The sequence below is a fragment of the Podarcis bocagei genome, assembly GCF_964188305.1.
Source record: "Podarcis bocagei genome assembly, chromosome: 2".
NCBI classification, from domain to species: Eukaryota; Metazoa; Chordata; class Lepidosauria; order Squamata; family Lacertidae; genus Podarcis; species Podarcis bocagei.
This window is the reverse complement of record NC_138126.1, coordinates 28,364,011-28,382,217: the sequence shown is the minus strand read 5'-3', so window position 1 is coordinate 28,382,217 and position 18,207 is coordinate 28,364,011. Positions and strand designations below refer to the sequence as shown.

The window sequence follows — 18,207 nt, the reverse complement described above, 5'->3', positions numbered from 1 at the left end:
CGCTGGAGGTGAGCTATGGGTGGCTGTCCTGCTGCTATAGGTCTCTGCTCGGGAACACATTGCTGGATAAATTTTCTAAAATGGGAAGGAGTAAGCCACCAAAGGACAAATAAACAAATACTGGAGAACAGGGCCAGCTGAAGATACTTTGTTGCCTGAGGCAGTGCAGCAAATGGCAGCCCCTTCCCAATCAATGGGCGTAGTTCCAAAGGCTAGACAAATTACTTTGGCATCGGAGGCAAACCCCCCACCCGAAAAAATATCCCAACCACCCCACATAGACTTCTCTTCTCTGATAGAATGTATTCAAGTATTTTAAAGCAACTAACAGTTTGCTTCCCATCCATGACATCAAAAATTAGTTATTTGAGGCAGCCTCCTCACTTCGTCTAACAATAGGGCCGGCCCTGTCAGAAATGCAGCACTAAGTTGTATATTTTGGGAAATTGGGGAAATGCAAAGCTATCAGAGTCCTTAAAACTGTTATGTAATGTGCAAGACACCTCCTCTTCATGGGAAAAGTCCTAAGAGTGGTCTAAAATATCCTGTAATTTCGTATTCAGCTTGAGCAACAGTTCTTTGTTTCTGTGGTGAGCTTATTTCTTTTCGGTCTCCAAAGAGGTAAATGTTAGAATTGGGAACTGAGATAATTAAAGCAGCCTAAAACATAAATTGCAGATTTAGAAACTGAAGATTGTTACATTATGCAGTGATATGTGAGTTATTAGTCTTGGAATGCCATCAATTGTAAACTAGTGTGATCAACGACTGAAAACATTGGTTAAACAACAGATTTATGTAATAGACAGGAAGCAAATCCATGCTATGGTTTGTTCTGTGAACAGTATTTATTCCCCCCCCCCCAAAGCATATTTGCATTTTATGGTTCACTAAATTGATTTTTTAAACAGTTTATATGTAGAGTCAGACTGTTCTATGGGCGGAAGCGAAAAAAGAACAGGTTGTAGTATGTTGGAAATGTATCTAGAAAGGAAACCTTTGGAGGAAGAAACTAGCACATCTGTATAGCAACAGCTGCTTATGTGCTTGGGCCCAATTCAGAGAGATGTGCAACTAGCTCTGAACAGCCAACATGTCTTAGGACTTCTCTGTGTGTCTCAACACGTGGCAATTAAAGAAGTGTCATCTTAGCACGTCTGCCCAAAGATGTATGATTGTACTCTTGACTTGGCTGGAAAACTCTTGCCAATCTATGAATTGATCGCCAATTACATTTCCCAGACATGTTTAATAATACAATAATAGTAGTAAGTAATAGTAGCAAAGTGAGACTGATTGATCGAATAACAAGGCTGCAGATAGAGATGAAGGACACCAGAGTTAATCTCAGATCCTCAAGCACTTATTGATGGGGCAAAATATGCGAGGAAGCGAAACGGTATTTGGACACAGTCTGTGGAGTGTAGTCGGAACACATGAGTTCGTCAGCTTTGAAATTGGATTTTGAATTTCTTCCTTTCTGTTTATTTTATTAAAACATTTCTATATGTTCCTTCCCGGCTCAGTGTGAGACACTTAAGGTGGTATGCAGCAGATCAAAATAGCCAAAGATATAAAAATACAGTGGTGCCTCGCAAGACGAAAAGAATCCGTTCTGTGATTCTCTTCGCCTAGCGGTTTTTTCGTCTTGCGAAGCAAGCCCATTGACGGATTAGCGGATTAGCGCTATTAGCGGCTTTTAGCGGCTTATCTGCTGATCGGATCAGCTGATAAGCGGCTTAGCGGCTTAGAAAAAGGGGGGGGGAAGGAAAAAAAAACCAGCAGGAACTCGCAAGACATTGTCGTCTTGCGAAGCAAGCCCATAGGAAATTCGTTTTGCGAAGCACCTCCAAAACGGAAAACCCTTCCGTCTAGCGAGTTTTCCGTCTTGCGAGGCATTCGTCTTGCGGGGCACCACTGTATACCACAGTAAGGGAGCAACCCTTTTCACAAGAAGCTGGCATGAAGCAAGCTGGTGTAAGTTAATTGGGAGTAAAGTCACACCAGATCCAAACCTCTTTCAGTGGTGAGGCTGCTGCTGCTGCTGCTGCTTTACCTAAGCCTGGCAGAAAAAAAACAAGAGGCCAGGTCACATGACTGAGCAGAATGGGCTTCGGATTCAGCACCCACCATGCTGCTGAAATAACCCTTTGGGGAGGATTTACACCGCACTCGCTTCAACCAGCTTCAGCTCAGCTGGTGGAGCTCCAGGATGAGCAAGTTACTCTGGCATTTCTTCAGCTGAGCTGGGATTGAGGATTTAGCAGAGCCAGGAACCAGCTGGCCTGAACCAGAGGCCCGCTGGCATCCTAAACTGTTCATCCCAGCAGATCTTGCCATGGGACTGCTGCCTTAATCTGGTACATCCTACGTGGTCTTGAATTAGCAACCCCGTGATACCTGTTTAACCTGTAACTTGTATATAAATAGAGCATTACTAATATTGTATCTGGTTTGTTGTTGTTGCTGCTGCTGTTGTTGTCCCCCACCCACTGCTTGGGAAAACTATCTCTTAAAGTTGTACTTCATCCTGAGTACATTTTCTTTGACTGATTCGTAGCATCCTCCCCCCCGACTTTTGTTGTTGTTGTAATGTGTTGTTTTTCCAGAATCCTTTCATAGTGATCTATCACCAATATATAGTTATGTGTTGATTAGTTAAGAGAGAGAGGGGTGGGGTGGGGGGAAAAATCTTTAGAAGCTGATGATCTTTTGCATTGGAATTGCATTTAGACAAATAATAGCTTGTCACTCGCATCTCCTGGCTTGTGCCTGAGTGAGTACATGCACTTTGGTTCATTATCTCCAAATTAGATTGTCTTGTAACCATTTTCTGAGTGCCTTCCCCCCCTCCCCTTACTCTTTTCTGCTCCTTATAGTGGTGCCTCGCAAGACGAAATTAATTCGTTCCGTGAGTTTTTTCGTCTAGCAAATTTTTCGTCTTGCGAAGCACGGTGTCGGAAAAGTTTTGGAAAAGCTTCAAAAATCGCCAAAAACCTCAAAAAAGGCTACCACACCGCATTCTATGAGTTGCTCCTCGAAGTCAAGTCGCAACTGTATTAACGGTGTTAAGGAAAAGGAAACAAACTTGGGAAATTCGTCTTGCGAAGCAGCTCAAAAACCGCAAAACCCTTTTGTCTAGCGAGTTTTTCGTCTTGCGAGGCATTCGTCTTGCGAGGTACCACTGTATATGCAGAAAGCAAGTGCTATTGGTATTGCAGTTGCTAAACCTGGAACTGTGGCGGAAAGAGAGGCTGCGACACAGAGGGTCCCTTATGTGGGTAGCACATCTGTTTGTGCCCCCTTGTTGCTGCCACCTGCACCATATTCCCAACATGGTTTGGGAGAGTCAACTTGGGTGGGGGGGCCACAAGAGACTCAGTGGGGAGGGAAGAAACAGACGATCCCCATTGTGGTAATAATAATAATAATAATAATAATAATAATAATAATAATAATAATAATAATTTTTTATTTATACCCCGCCCTCCCCAGCCAAGGCCGGGCTCAGAGCGGCTTACAAGCAATAATAAACAAGATGAGTGATTACAACTTAAAAACAAAAATAAAATACAACATTAAAATAATGGAACATTAAAATATTAAAATGGAGCCTCATTGCAGGAGAAGGAAAAGAAAAAAGAAAAAGGGGGCGGAGGGAATCAAATTGGCTCCAATCCAAAGGCCAGGCGGAACAACTCTGTCTTACAGGCCCTGCGGAAAGAGATCAGATCCTGCAGGGCCCTGGTCTCATGAGACAGAGCGTTCCACCAAGTTGGGGCCAGTGCTGAAAAGGCCCTGGCTCTGGTTGAAGCCAATCTAACTTCCTTAGGGCCTGGGACCACTAGGGTGTTGTTATTTATGGACCTTGAGGCTCTCCGTGGGGCATACCAGGCGAGGCGGTCCCGTAGGTACGAGGGTCCTAGGCCGTGAAGGGCTTTAAAGGTCAAAAGCAGCACCTTAAATCTGACCCTGTACTCCACCGGGAGTAGCAGAGTTTTTTCTCTGGATTAAGCCTGATTAGCCTTTGCACTCCTGGCGTTTTGGACTACAATTCAAAAATCTGGAGGACACTGAGTTGGTGAAGACATTCAGAACAAGTCTTCTGCTAGTTCCCAAATTGTGAAACAAGAATATACATATCTCGTGCTGCTTCTGGATAATATTCAGACTTGGGCAATCCTTTCAGAGGAAGGAAAATTTCATAGTTCCAGGGCACCTACCAGGAACAACCCTATGTAGTGTTACTAAGAGTACACTCCCAATTAGGTATAGGGAAGAAAGTTGTCCCTCATCTATGCTTCTTTTTTGAGCTGAGAGATCCATGCTGCATGGCAAACTGCTTTGGAAACCTGAGAGCAAAAGCAATTTATGAGAATACATTGAGGTCAGGTGCTTTAAGGAGGCAAAGGCAATAATCAGGATTCCAGTGGGCTGGTACAGCGTCTGTAGCTCTAGGGATCCTGTTTTTTGCTTGATTTTTGATCACACTGTATTCATAAAAGGCATGTGGCTGGCAGTCTGTAAATGCAGTAATCACAGGACTTAATGATTTCACACAAGATAACTGTTTGTTGAATAATTTTTGCTTGCTTTCAGCAAGCCACAAGTTGCATCTCCACCTCAGTTTTGTTAAGGTCAGCTCAGGTCTGCTTTGCTTTCCCTATTAAAATCCAAGGCAAGCGTGCCAAATTGCTTTGCCCCAGCTTAACCCTCACTCCATAAGAATCTTTTAAAATGCTACAAAAGGCAAGCTTATGTACACATCTACACACACACACAAATGTGGGCGGTGGGGGGGGGGCGCGGCGGCTGCGGAACCATACTTAATCTTTTATTTGTATTCAGAAATCAAACTATATAACAACCAGTTTTCTATGTTTAGAGACTTGAGCAATAAAATATGTATGCACCAACATCTATTTAAGGAAGCAGCACTTATTTTCTCAGTATGTGTGCTGATTGCAAGTGTCTACCGAATTCATTCGGAATACTGCTCCAAAGACATGTGGTCAGATCAGGAAAGATGGGGGGACCGGACGCAGGAGTACGCATACCCCTAAACATTTTGTGAATCTTTGTACTGTTGTCCATTTACTGTATTTATTTCCCCCGATTTGCAGTATAAAATGGTGATTTTCTTGAGTCAAAATGAGAGTATCCCTAAACATTCTTCAAGAAAAAAAGCATTGTCATAACATATACCAGTATTTCAGAAAATGAACACACACACCCCATCGGCATTTGACTCAGTCTGGTTGATCTGAATTTACATTTAAACATAAATTGTTATCTTCATGTCCATCATTTTATATTGCTTCATTGGTTAACGTAAGAGGAAAGATGACTATTGCTTATACTTAATCTAAGTCCAACTACAAGGGCTCCTGTTGTTGAATGTTATCTGTTAACTCTGTTCTATCCTGTTTCCCCTTTGTTTTTGTTGAAACCAATTCACGAACAAAGAACTTACACACTGACCACTAATAATGAACCATATGTTGTAGATACTACTGCAAATTTATTATGCTATTTTTGTGGTATACCAATGACATTAGAAGACTTCGGTCTATTTGCAGTGGTACCTCGGTTCTCGAACGTAATCCGTTCTGGAAGACCGTTTGAGTTCCGAAACGTTCGAAAACCGAGGCGCAAAGGGCTTTCTGCAAATTCAATTGAGAAAATTGAGAAATACGCAGCGGAAGCCATTTGACTTCCGAGGCGCGTTTGAAAACAGAAGCATTTACTTCCAGGTTTTCAGCGTTCGGGTTCCGAAACTTTCATCAACAGAGGCGTTCGAGAACCGAGGTACCGCTGTCTTTGTACCATATGTTATTCCTTTGATCCTTGCTTATACAACCCAATAAAAAGTTATTTAAAAAAGAAGAATACTGCTCCAAGCATATCCTTTTGGTTTATACAAAGCTTGCTTTCTTACTATGCTTGTAGGGTTAAACATCCAGACTGCTGCAGTGCATTAAAAACTTTCAGGGATTTTGTTTATTCTCTTTTTCTCTCTTTTTGTATTCAAAAAAATGAGCTGTAAGAACCACAAAAAATCTAGGAAAGTGAATTGTACATCCTGTTTACTCTTTGTAATTGGGGGCTTGGAAGGCTAGGTGGCGTTGGGTAGGTGCTGGCAGGTTGGGGAAGGCGAAACATGGGAGGTGATGGGAAGGCAGTAAGGTTCACTTACATCCTTCAGCCTTGCAAGAGAAATTGTTCTGATTAGGGCTCCCATCCCATCAAGAACACCTCTCTGTGTTACAGTGCTGGTGAGTTTTCTGTAAAGTCGCAAGGAATTGTGGGAAACTCAGCTTGAGAATGGGGAAAAATGTGAATCTTAGAGAAACCAAAATGGAAGTATTAATCCACCCCTACAAGCTAAAGCCTGCTGCTTTAGCGGTGCTAGAAAGAAGTCCAGTGGTCCCAAAGGTCTGGACACCACAATTCCCAGTTTAAAACCCCTGTAGCGTGCAGTAGGCTTCTTTTTATACAGCTTCTTCCGGGAACAGAAATATGTTTTTGAAAGACTGATGACTAGTCTGTACCTAATAACGATCATGCTAAATAGGGAGTCTGGGTTACCTAGTGCCAAGTGCATTGTGGGGTTTTTTTGGCATCAAGCTAATGTATGTATGTATGTTTGTTTGTTTAGGCATTTTTTTAAATAAAATATTTATTAAAGTTTCACAAATTATACAGACAAACACAACAATACACACAAACACAAACAAAAAAAGAACAAGTATAATTTCAAACCCTTATTTTCTTATAACTTACTTCTCCGACCTCCTCATACCTCCCCTTTCTGCATTCCAATTTCAAATTTTAGTTCAGCAAATCCTCACCCTTAAATTTATCTATTTTTTAACCTTTCTTTTCTTTTAACTTAATCCTTACAACTGTAATCCACTTAATTTCTAAACCAGCATCATTCTAACATTCATTAATTTTACAATATTTCTTAAGATAGTTCTTAAATTTCTTCCAATCTTCTTCCGCCGTCTCTTTTCCCTGGTCTCGGATTCTGCTGGTCATTTCTGCCAGTCCCATATAGTCTATCACCTTCATCTGCCATTCTTCCAAGGTGGGTAGATCTTGTGTCTTCCAATACTTTGCGATAAGTATTCTTGCTGCTGTTGTGGCGTACATAAAATATGTTTTGTCTTTCTTTAACACCAATTGGCCGGGCATGCCCAGAAGAAAGGCCTCTGGTTTCTTAGGAAAGGTATATTTAAACACCTTTTTCATTTCATTATATATCATTTCCCAGAAAGCCTTAATCTTTGGGCATGTCCACCAAAGGTGAAAGAAGGTACCTTTAGTCTCTTGTTTGTTTAGGCATTTAATCCCTGAAAATGAATTGTCTAATTTTGAAATAGAGTTGATCTCCTCTTTTGAATTTTATGCTTGTCCTTCTTTTGTGCTCATTTTTAATTCCTTTTAAACATTTTTTATATTTTATATTTTTCTTTTTGCCCTGGTAGATTTACTGTCACATGAATGCCCTGTAAATAATTGTGATGGAGAAGGAAGCCCCTTTATATAACCTCTTCTTTTACCCAATGACCTCCTCTTTTCCCTGGTGCACGTTTTTGTAAGTTTCCTATGTTTCTCTATCCTGCCCCTTGATCTATGATGTAGTAATACATGGTCCAACAGCACACTGGCTATCTGGTGTAAAGCCATGTTTAAATGTGGGAATCTAACTTGATCAGGGTGCATTTTAAAATCATATTGAACAGAATATAGGCTGTTTATATTTGCAGACACATAGTTGTTTTTTAAAAAATCAGGCTTTACATGTGTGAGGTGGACTGCTGTGTTTGTGTGTGTGTGTGAGAGCATTGATAGATTCATAGAGATCACAGAATTGTATAGTAGTCGTAGTAATAATTAATTTATTATTTATACCTCGCCCATCTGGCTGGGTCTCCCCAACCACTCTGGTCGGCTCCCAAGAGAATGTTAATATTAATATTAATATTAATATTAATAATAAAGCGATAAAACATCAAACATTAAAAACCTCCCTAAACAGGGCTGCCTTCAGGTGTCTTCTAAAGTCAGATAGTTGTTTATTTCCTTGACATCTGATGGGAGGGTGTTCCACAGGATGGGTGCCACTACCGAGAAGGCTCTCTGCCTGGTCCCCTATAACCTCTCTTCTCACAGTGAAGGAACCGCCAGAAGGCCCTCGGAGCTGGAGCTCAGTGTCTGGGCTGAACGATGGGGGTGGAGATGCTCCTTCAGGTATACCGGGCCGAAGGGGCCATGAGTATCATCTAGTCCAACCCTCTGCAATGCTGGAATCTTTTTGCCCAATATGGGACTTGAGTCCACAACTCTGAGATCTGTTGACAGTGTTGACAAGTAGTGAAGGATGCTATTGAAGAGTTATATGCAACAATTGTTCAACGTAGTTACCAATAGCTGTCAATGATGCCTTGTCTGCTGTCTAAGAGCAAAGGCAATATATATGTCTAAATTACTTGGACAGAAATCCTATGTGCTTGTGTGTATGTGGAATCTGAAATAGTTCAAACATCAGATTAGTTGGAGGAAAACACATTTTCACCACCATAAATGTTCCTTCGGAAATCTTGAAAGCAATATTTCATGCCTTTCCTTCCAGCCCAGAGGTTTTTCCTCATTACATTGGGGACTGGGGGGGGGGGCGAAGAAAGGAAATTAAACAATATTAGAAGTGGTTGGCTTAGCCAGACTCCCTGATACAATGGCTTATATCCATTACATCACCTTAAGAAAACCAGCCACAGCCACTTGGTTTTTTCTTCAGATGCTCCAACCCAGGAAGCACCTTCCTGTGATTAAAAAATGGAAGGAAGTGCGGAACACATTGAAATTCAGTTTGTTGATGTGATGGAAAAGACATCCTGTACTTCATCTGCAGTGCATTTTAAGTAGTATAAATAGACAAATATTCCCCTACCTCCCGTGTTCCTGGCTTCCACATTTTGTTGCCCGCACATGTAGTAATAGCACCGGCAACATTTTCTGGAACTTGTTTTTATATTCTGTGCTTGGGATGGCTTGTAGCTGGCGATTAAAGTGGGCAGGTTCACCTGGATACAGAACAATTTTCATCCATTTCACATTCATTGCTGTGCTTAGAGTACCAACAAGATGTTCTAGGAGTTCAGAAAAGCATGCAATTTCCTTTCATCACTGCTCACCACAATTGCACATGGACGAAATGGGTGTTGTTTTGTACCTGGTTTCTTGGGTCTGTTTAGATCAGCCTCCCACACCCCTCCAGATGATTTTGGACTCCCAACTTCCCACCAACCTCCAGCCCGTGTGGCCTATAGTCGGGGATGGTGGGAGTTGTGGTTCAACAACATCTAGAGGGCACCAGGTTGGGGAAGGTTGTGTAGCCTGCTGTTGGTCTCTGATCTGAGCCAGCTAACCGGCTTTCTTCACCGCCATCCCCTGCTATCTACTGCAGTGGTAGTTATCTCCTGCCATTGTTGTGTTCCCACCTTGGTACTTAATTGCTTTACGGTTAAAAATATTTTATGGTTTTTGAAGTTGTATTGTAAGCTGCCATGGGATAAATGTCAGTGAGGGGCAATATACAAATGCCTTATGACTTCTGAGTGAAAGTATGTAGGTTTCAAAATGGCTGCTGTTGATGTAAAGAAGCATGGTGGCACTATCATGTGTTGGTTGTGAACAGTGGCGTAGCGTGGTGGGGGCTACAAGGCTGGTTGCAAAATTTCAACACCCAGGGCTGCTTCAATACAGTTGTGCGCTTCCGTTGCTGGGATCCATTGAAAACAGCTTCTCCATGTGAACCAGGAAGTGACCTCTCCAGACAATGGGATGACTCTTCTTTTCTTACCTCTGTGGCTGCAATCTCTTGGGTGTCGTGGACGCCATTAGGAAGTTGAATGCATAGGTATACTCTGTTTCTTTTCCTCCCTCTGCTTGGCCCCGGGCACTGGCAACCTATGCTATGCCACTGGTTATGAATGACAGTCATTGTGAGAAGTGTGCAGGCTCATTAAATCTTCTAGTACGTCAGCAGGTGGGTGACAGCATATGCTGATGGATTGGTGGGGACAGGTGAAGCAGGGCCAGGTCTGGGGGGATACTCACGTTTAGGCTTTCTGGCAAACAGGCTGATAATGGGGCAACATGGGCATTCCTCTGCATCAAGAATTATGCTTGGATTTTGTATTCTGATATGGGCTGCTGTTGGCTTTTCAAATCCATTAAATCATCAGTTCATGGGCTGCTCAGTGCCTTGTAATATCCAGCCTTTTCAAGATATGGGAGAGGTGTGTGATTCCATATCCTACATGTACAGTGAGGGGGGAGGAGTATTTGATCCCTTGCTAAATTTGTCCGTTTCCCCTCTGACGAAGAAATGACCAGCCCATAATTTTAATGGTAGGTTTATTGTAGCTGTGAGAGACAGAATAACAACAGTGCAGCAAATGGGTTCTAGCCTTTTTGCTCAATTGACATTGCTCGTTGTAGAACAGCGGGCATGTGGCCAGGTGAAATTTGTCACCACCAGGTAGGAAAATCAGGCTTTCTCTCCACCCCCCCCCCCATTTGACCCTGCTACACATTCAATGATTAGAAGCCTGTATTGGTTTTTAGAGTAACCACTTCATCGAAAGTGTAATTATCACATGATTTCAGGAGCCCGTTTCATATTGGTAAGGTTAGGGATTAATGCTTTATACTACGTGAAAGCGAAGTTTGCAATTTTCAAGCTGTATGCCATATTGGTTTCTAGCTCCCATTAGCAGGGAGGTCTTGAGGCTGCAGCTATTAGGCTAGTCTTAGAGTTTGTGATAGTGTGGGGATGGGAGAGAAAGTATAGCAGCGCACTTAGTACACACTTTTTCTTATTGTTACTTTTTGAACTGTACCAAGATAGCAGATGAGGGAAGAAAATCATTTGTTAATTCCTGAAAACCACAATAATGATTCCCAAATGACGATTGCCCTAAAACCAGAGCTCCCAAACTATTCCCTAGTAAGGCTCCTTAGGTTATTTTAAACAGTACAGTGGTGCCTCGGGTTAAGTACTTAATTCGTTCCGGAGATCCGTTCTTAACCTGAAACTGTTCTTAACCTGAAGCACCACTTTAGTTTATGGGGCCTCCTGCTGCCACTGCGCCGCCGGAGCACGATTTCTGTTCTCATCCTGAAGCAAAGTTCTTAACTTGAGGTACTATTTCTGGGTTCGCAGAGTCTGTAACCTGAAGCGTCTGTAACTTGAAGCATATGTAACCCGAGGTACCACTGCACTCAAAGCTTCTTCAGTTCAAAACGAGACAGATAGTGTGTCTGTCAATCTTCGTACTTCTGTTTGTTGCCCTTAATTCAAGCAGATTTCCAGAAAGAAGTGAGAACTGAGTACAAATAAGTCCACTTTGTTTACTGTAAGGCCTCCTGGGCAAGAAAAGACTTGTGAAAAAACAAAGAATTGTTTTATTGATTTGACAGCACCAACAACTGGCACATAGACTCTCATCTTTTAAATTGCATGAGGATTGGCACTTGACCTGACGGGATCCAAGCACGCATTGCAAGGGGAGGGAAGAGGGAAAGAGGAAATCAGAAGAGGAAACCCTGCTCACATTTTGGGCATATCAACAATACAGACTGTAACTGGTTAAATTCCCCACGGAATCTATGGGATTGTAGTTCTCTGTGTGGTAGGGATACCTAGGGTTCTCCACCAGAGAACTATCAGCATCCAAACTTTGCTAAATCCTAGGATTATTTGGAGGAAGCCATAACAGTTAAGTGGGACGTGGGTGGCGCTGTGGTTTAAACCACAGAGCCTAGGACTTGCCGATTAGAAGGTTGGTGGTTTGAATCCCCATGACCGGGTCAGCTCCTGTTGCTCAGTCCCTGCTCCTGCCAACCTAGCAGTTCGAAAGCACGTCAAAGTGCAAGTAGATAAATAGGTACCGCCCCGGCGGGAAGGTAAACAGCGTTTCCGTGTGCTGCTCTGGTTCGCCAGAAGCGGCTTAGTCATGCTGGCCACATGACCCGGAAGCTGTACGCCAGCTCCCTCAGCCAATAAAGTGAGATGAGCGCCGCAACCCCAGAATTGGCCACAACTGGACCTAATGTTCAGGGCTCCCTTTACCTTTTTATAACAGTTAAACTCGTGTAAGAGTGATTGGGATTCTGCAAACTGTGGCTGGTGTTGGTAGCCAAGTCAAAATTGTGGTTGCCAGGGTCCTGCCCCTCATCTTATCTTACATTGCATCTCCATGAAAAGCCAGGGGCTTATTCCCAGCTTTCTTGCTCACCTCCCAAGTTCAGAGAAGGGTGTGTGGCTTATCTCTGCAGTTACTCTGGGTTTCCTCTCGTAGAATCATAGAATTCTAGACTTGGAAAGCAGCCTGAGGGTCACCTAGCTCAACCCCTTGCAATGCAGGAATCCCAACTAATGTATCCTTGACAGATGGCCACCTAACCTCTACTTAAAACTTCCAATGAAGGAGAGTCCACCACCTTACGAGGGAGTCCGTTTCACTGTCAAACAGCTCTTACTGTCAGAAAGTTCTTGCTGATGTTTAGTCAGAATCTCCTTGCTTGTAACTTGAACCCATTGGTTTCTGTCCAAGCCTTTGGAGCAGGAGAAAACAAGCTCTGTCCATCTTCCGTGTGACAGCCCTTAAGACATTTGAAGACCGCTATCAAATCTCCTCTCAGTCTCCTCTTCTCCAGGCTAAACATACCCAACTCCCTGGTTTCAAGACTCCTGATCATCTGGGTCATCCTTCTCTGCTCATATATCCTCCCACCTTGGCTTGGTGATACATTCATGGCAGGTGGGCAGTCAGAAGACCAGTTTCCACCGCATTTTCACTGGCGGGTTGAAGGAGGCAACTGGAACATTGGTAATCTCAAAGGTGTGTCAAATATACAATATATAAAATTATTTTAATGAACCATGTAGTATAAAATAACTAATAAAATTATCATGGACTTCCAAGACTCACTAGCAATCTCCCAGTGACTCTAAAATAAGTGGCTTCTGAGCTAGTGAGTGAACTGCGCACTTATAAATGATCAAGATTTAAATCAAATGTTGGGATAAGTGTTGTTTACTTTTTAGTAGACATGCATAGGTTTGTGCTGCACATGTTTCAGTTCTTAATCTACCAGTAACTTTTTTTTTTAATCCTATGGTATCAACACATTATTATTTCAGAACTTTGGCACTGCTATAATCACACCATATTCATGCAGTGCTTTCATTATCACCTATTTAACAGGGATCACCTGGCCGTAAACCAGTGAAGTTCTACAATGAATGTCCATTCTTTTCATCTCCATTGGAGATGTTGCTTGTTAGCTTTTTTTAAAAGCAAAATTCACACTTTGCCTTTAAAGCCCATTGCGGTGTCAGGATTTTATGCTTGAAATTAGATGCATGGTGTTTCCAAGTTTCAGTTGGAATGTTGACGAAAATTAAGCAGGAATAGTGCCAGAGTAACTTTGTTAGCTGGGAAAAAAGGAGATTTAAATATTGCTGCAAACTTGATGGGATTTATGGGAGGCTGGCAGAGAACAATGCTAGAAAACACAGCGCCAGAAAACACAATATCATTTTTCAATGTCATGCAGTGACAATCTGGTTATTAGGTTGTCAGAGTCTTTTCTGACAAAATTGAATGTTGGGGTGCCTAATTAGATTGCGCCAAAGCCCATTGGGGATGCTGATATTTTTCTAATAATTTTTGGCCTGGGATGTTTTCGTTAAGGGCACAAACATATCAGTCATATCCAGAAATAACAAGCTTTTTATATTCTCTTAAGGGCCTTGCGATCTTGGTGAAAGCATAATATATATACAACAAAATGTGCTCAAAGCTAGGGCATTCGTATATCTGAAAGATGCAGCTACTAGGTGAGTATTCCACAGGCGGTTTTCTTTTCAGGGCACCATCGCCCAGGAAAACATATTTTGCCTCTTGCACAACCCTCCAGTGGCTTTAATTTGGGACTGTTACCTTAGGTAAGTCCTAGTAGATTTGTGCCTCAGATCTTCTTGCAAACATATACAGTGGTACCTCAGGTTACATACGCTTCAGGTTACATACGCTTCAGGTTAAAGACTCCGCTAACCCAGAAATAGTGCTTCAGGTTAAGAACTTTGCTTCAGGATGAGAACAGAAATTGGGCTCCGGCGGCGCAGCAGCAGCAGGAGGCCCCATTAGCTAAAGTGGTGCTTCAGGTTAAGAACAGTTTCAGGTTAAGAACGGACCTCAGGAACGAATTAAGTACTTAACCTGAGGTACCACTGTACCACAGCCATCAAGGCAATGTATGCATTGTATTTGTGTATCGTTGGGCATGCAGATTGCTTTAATCTGCTTCAGTCAAAAACTATTCAAAGCATGGATCTGCCGGGGTGTGTGAGTTTTGGATGGCTCGGCCATCCTTTTCTCAAGCTGCTTGGTGCTGCTTTGGGACAGCCCACATTGCAGTCACCTGATGTCTTATGATTGACAGGTAGATGGCCCTGCCTATCTGCCAAAGCTAGCCCACAAGGTAGGGGGAACATAAAAGTTTCCCATCACCACCTCTAAGGGAAACTTCAGCCTCTTCGCTTCCTAGTAGTTTTCCTTCCATACACCAGTTGTTGTGGAGGATTCTAAGAAACCCTGTGGCAAATACCCAATTCATGGAGGGAGGAGTATTTGGCACCTCACTGTTTCCTTATGCAGTTTAGGAGAACACGTAAGATAACACAGCAGACTCTAGCACAGCTGCATATTTTAGTTCTGGGCAAATTCTCTTTTGTGGTAGCTCCTTGACCATTATTGTCTTCTCACTGAGGAACTCCTGCTAAGCCTCTGAGGAACCTAGGTTCACCCAGGAACATCGTTAGAAAGTGGTTGCTCTTATGCAAAATACTGCTGTAGCTGGGACAACCAGTTTTATTTATCCAAGCTCCATGAGTAATAATAATAATAATAATAATAATAATAATTATTATTATTTATTGTTTATACCCCAGCCACTCTGGGCGGCTTCCAACAAAACACTAAAATACAATAACCTATTAAACATTAAAAGCTTCCCTAAACAGAGCTGCCTTTAGATGTCTTCTAAAAGTTTGGTAGTTATTTTTCTCTTTGACATCTGATGGGAGGGCATTCCACAGGGCGGGTGCCACTACTGAGAAGGTCCTCTGCCTGGTTCCCTGTAACTTGGCTTCTCGCAGCAAGGGAACCGCCAGAAGGCCCTCAGCGCTGGACCTCAGTGTCCGGGCAGAACGATGGAGGTGGAAACGCTCCTTCTGTCGCGATATCTATTACAATTCTAACATTTGTAGTTAAACTTCTTATTCCCTCTTAGAGCTGTGTTAGAAAAGAGCCAAGTTGCCAGTTTCATATTCCTTGATCCTGACGTACATGTATTTTTTAAAAATTGTATAGAAATGGTAACTGTCAACATGGATCGTGTTGATGGGCTTTTGGGCAGAAGTAGGACCAGGAACACTATTCATTTCTGCTGTGTCTAGACACCATGCAATTAATTCAAATGGACAGTTTCTCAACAGGCTAATATGCCAATCAGTTAAAAAAAGCCTTCAACAAACTTTTCAGAAATTGCAGTTTTAACCTTTCTGTTCAGATCAAATAAAGAGTTCTTTTTCAAGTCTGTTCTCTTCATACATTATACTATTGACATAAGAGTGCTAGTGTTATAAAAAGTTGGTTCCCTTTAATTGAGAATCTCATTGTGTAGTCATGGAAAGGTGTTTTAAAAAAATTAATCTGGTTTATATAATGCATCCTAGAATAGCCCTAAATTTGAAATGAAGTGTTTAAAGCTACTTCAATTTGCACCAGGTTTTAACAGGATACTGAAAGTCCTAGCCCATTCTGAATATTCAGTATCTATTTTAAGAATTTTGGTTTTTTATTAATTGATTCACTCATTCTCTAAGCTGTTCACACAAATAATATTTATCATATGTGTTTTTCTTGCTCCTGTTATGAAGTTAGGGCTTTAAAGGACTTTACTTTGCATTGTGCTTGGAAGCGTACTGGGAGCCAGTGAAGATCCTTTAGGGCTGGTGTTATATGGCCCTGGTGGCGGTTCCCTGTCACCAGTTTAGCTGCTGCATTCTGCTGTGGTTCTAACAGGAGATTGGAAGGAACTGTTGGCTATACCACTATTCTACGCCTCCCCTTAAATTCTACATCTTGAGGACATTCAGTGAAATGGATGGCAACAGGTGGAGAACAAACAAAAAGAAATACAGGCAATACAGAATTTACCAGAAGGTCACTGTCACAAGTGAGTTGTGGTTCCCATTACTACAGATCACATTTCACTGGGTTAAATTCATTGAAGAGAGGTCTTCTAATAGCAGAACAAACAAGGATTGCTCAACATCATATTCTGTTTGTGACCTTTGATGGCTCATCTGTTGCCTGCTGTTGGTGATAAAGAGTTCTGTGTTAGGACAATGTCTGGAAAGACTTAGAATAGCCATTCTTAAATTATTGTGTTCTACTGTGCAATTTCCATTCATCCGAATGGAACCTGTGTTGGAATAGTTCTCAGAATTGCAGAGAAAGTCTGCAAATCCATTAGCTGCAGCAGATGATGTATTTTGCCTGAATATATCCTATTGCCAGTTCTTGGTGGAGGCAGGTGGTCAGTTGTCTAATTAGATTTTATAACACTTAGTGTGGCTGCAGTTACAGTGATAACATCAAAAATCTTTCGCAATCCTTTGCTTACGTTCACTGAGCAAGAAATAATTTTACATTTGTTTTTCTGTCAAGTGAGTAATCGGTTAGAAAACCCCCAATAAATTTCAATACGTTCGCATTACTCAACAGTGTGTGTGTCTTTAGAAATGTCCTCAGAAATACTTAGAAATATTGCATCATATGCATCTAGCTTTGCTTATGTCCAGTTTGGATTTGTTTATACCCTTCAAAGTTAAGCTGCAAATCAATACCTACAACATTAACCTAAAGCAGTGGTGTGCTCTTTACCTGAACGGGCTGCTCAAGACTCCAGCCTATTTCAAACGCTATTAAATGAACTTGAAATTCAATTCATAGTGATATTCACCCCAGAATGAACCTATGTTAGATGTTTTGTTGCTATAGTAAGAGCTTTTGAAAAACAGCTCCTGTGGATTAAATAGGGGCAAACATGTAAGGGATGTCATCTCCTCCTCACATAGCAAGCAACATTATGCCAATTCAGAACACCGTTTCGTCTAGTTCAGCATTGTCTCTCGGAGTTCCCCCTAGGGTTTCAGGATGAAAATATTCCAAGTCCTACCTAGAGTTGCCTGGGATTGAACCTGGGACCATCTGCTTGCAAAAGAGGGTCCTTTATGCGAGAGCCCATTAGATGTACGATAGAGTGAAGAAGTGTGCACCTGCTGTTCTACCATCTGGAAGCATGAGTGTGCCATGCAGGAAGTTGCTTGCATGGAATTCCCAAACTGCCCTTTACATTTTCTCCAAGGAGGGAGAATAAAACTTGTCTGTTTTATTTGACAGATTTTTACCCGGACCTTCAGCTGGACCACAAAAAGGCTTCCAGATTGCCTTGTGAATACCAGTACTGTGACAGTCCTTGTTTCCAGGTTTACATTGTAAAAGGCATGACACAAAAGGGAAAGTGATTTGGGAGGGAGGAGGCAAACTTAGACACTGGTTCTTGCTTAGAGGGTTCTAAGTAATGACCAGCTGGAGTGGAAGCAATTAAAAGGAAACAGCTAAATCTGCTCATTTCTCGGCTGAGCTGATGGAGGGTCCCATCTCTCCTTCTCCTTATAACATGATGCTTCTCTAGGTCAGCTGACAAGTTCGCCTTTGTCAGAGAGTTCAGATGAAACTAAATGGATGTGGCTGCCGTTCACTTAGTCGTCTGTGGTCAGGAATGGAAATCAATCAAATGGAGCCTGGAGGAATTTGATATTCGGTATTCGTTCATGCTGTTGTTTTGAAGTCCTCAAGCCATCTGTAGTTAATGACTTTTCCACATTGTTTTAACACTTCCTGTACGCTGAAATGAATGCTAGTTATGTAAATATTAGCTTACATAACTTACGTTAAATAAGTGGACAGTGAGATGAATAACATAGCGTAAGGCAGAAACCGAACTGCTGAACTGCTGAAGAATGGCAACAGCCCTGATTGCGGGGGGGGAAACAGCTCA

At 42.1% G+C, this 18,207-nt stretch overlaps 1 protein-coding gene across 6 annotated transcripts in view; it reads left to right on the top strand.

The window, feature by feature from the left end:
• FHIT (fragile histidine triad diadenosine triphosphatase) overlaps positions 1-18,207 on the top strand; it is a 1,070,670-nt gene that overhangs the window by 48,537 nt on the left and 1,003,926 nt on the right. The window lies entirely within an intron of this gene.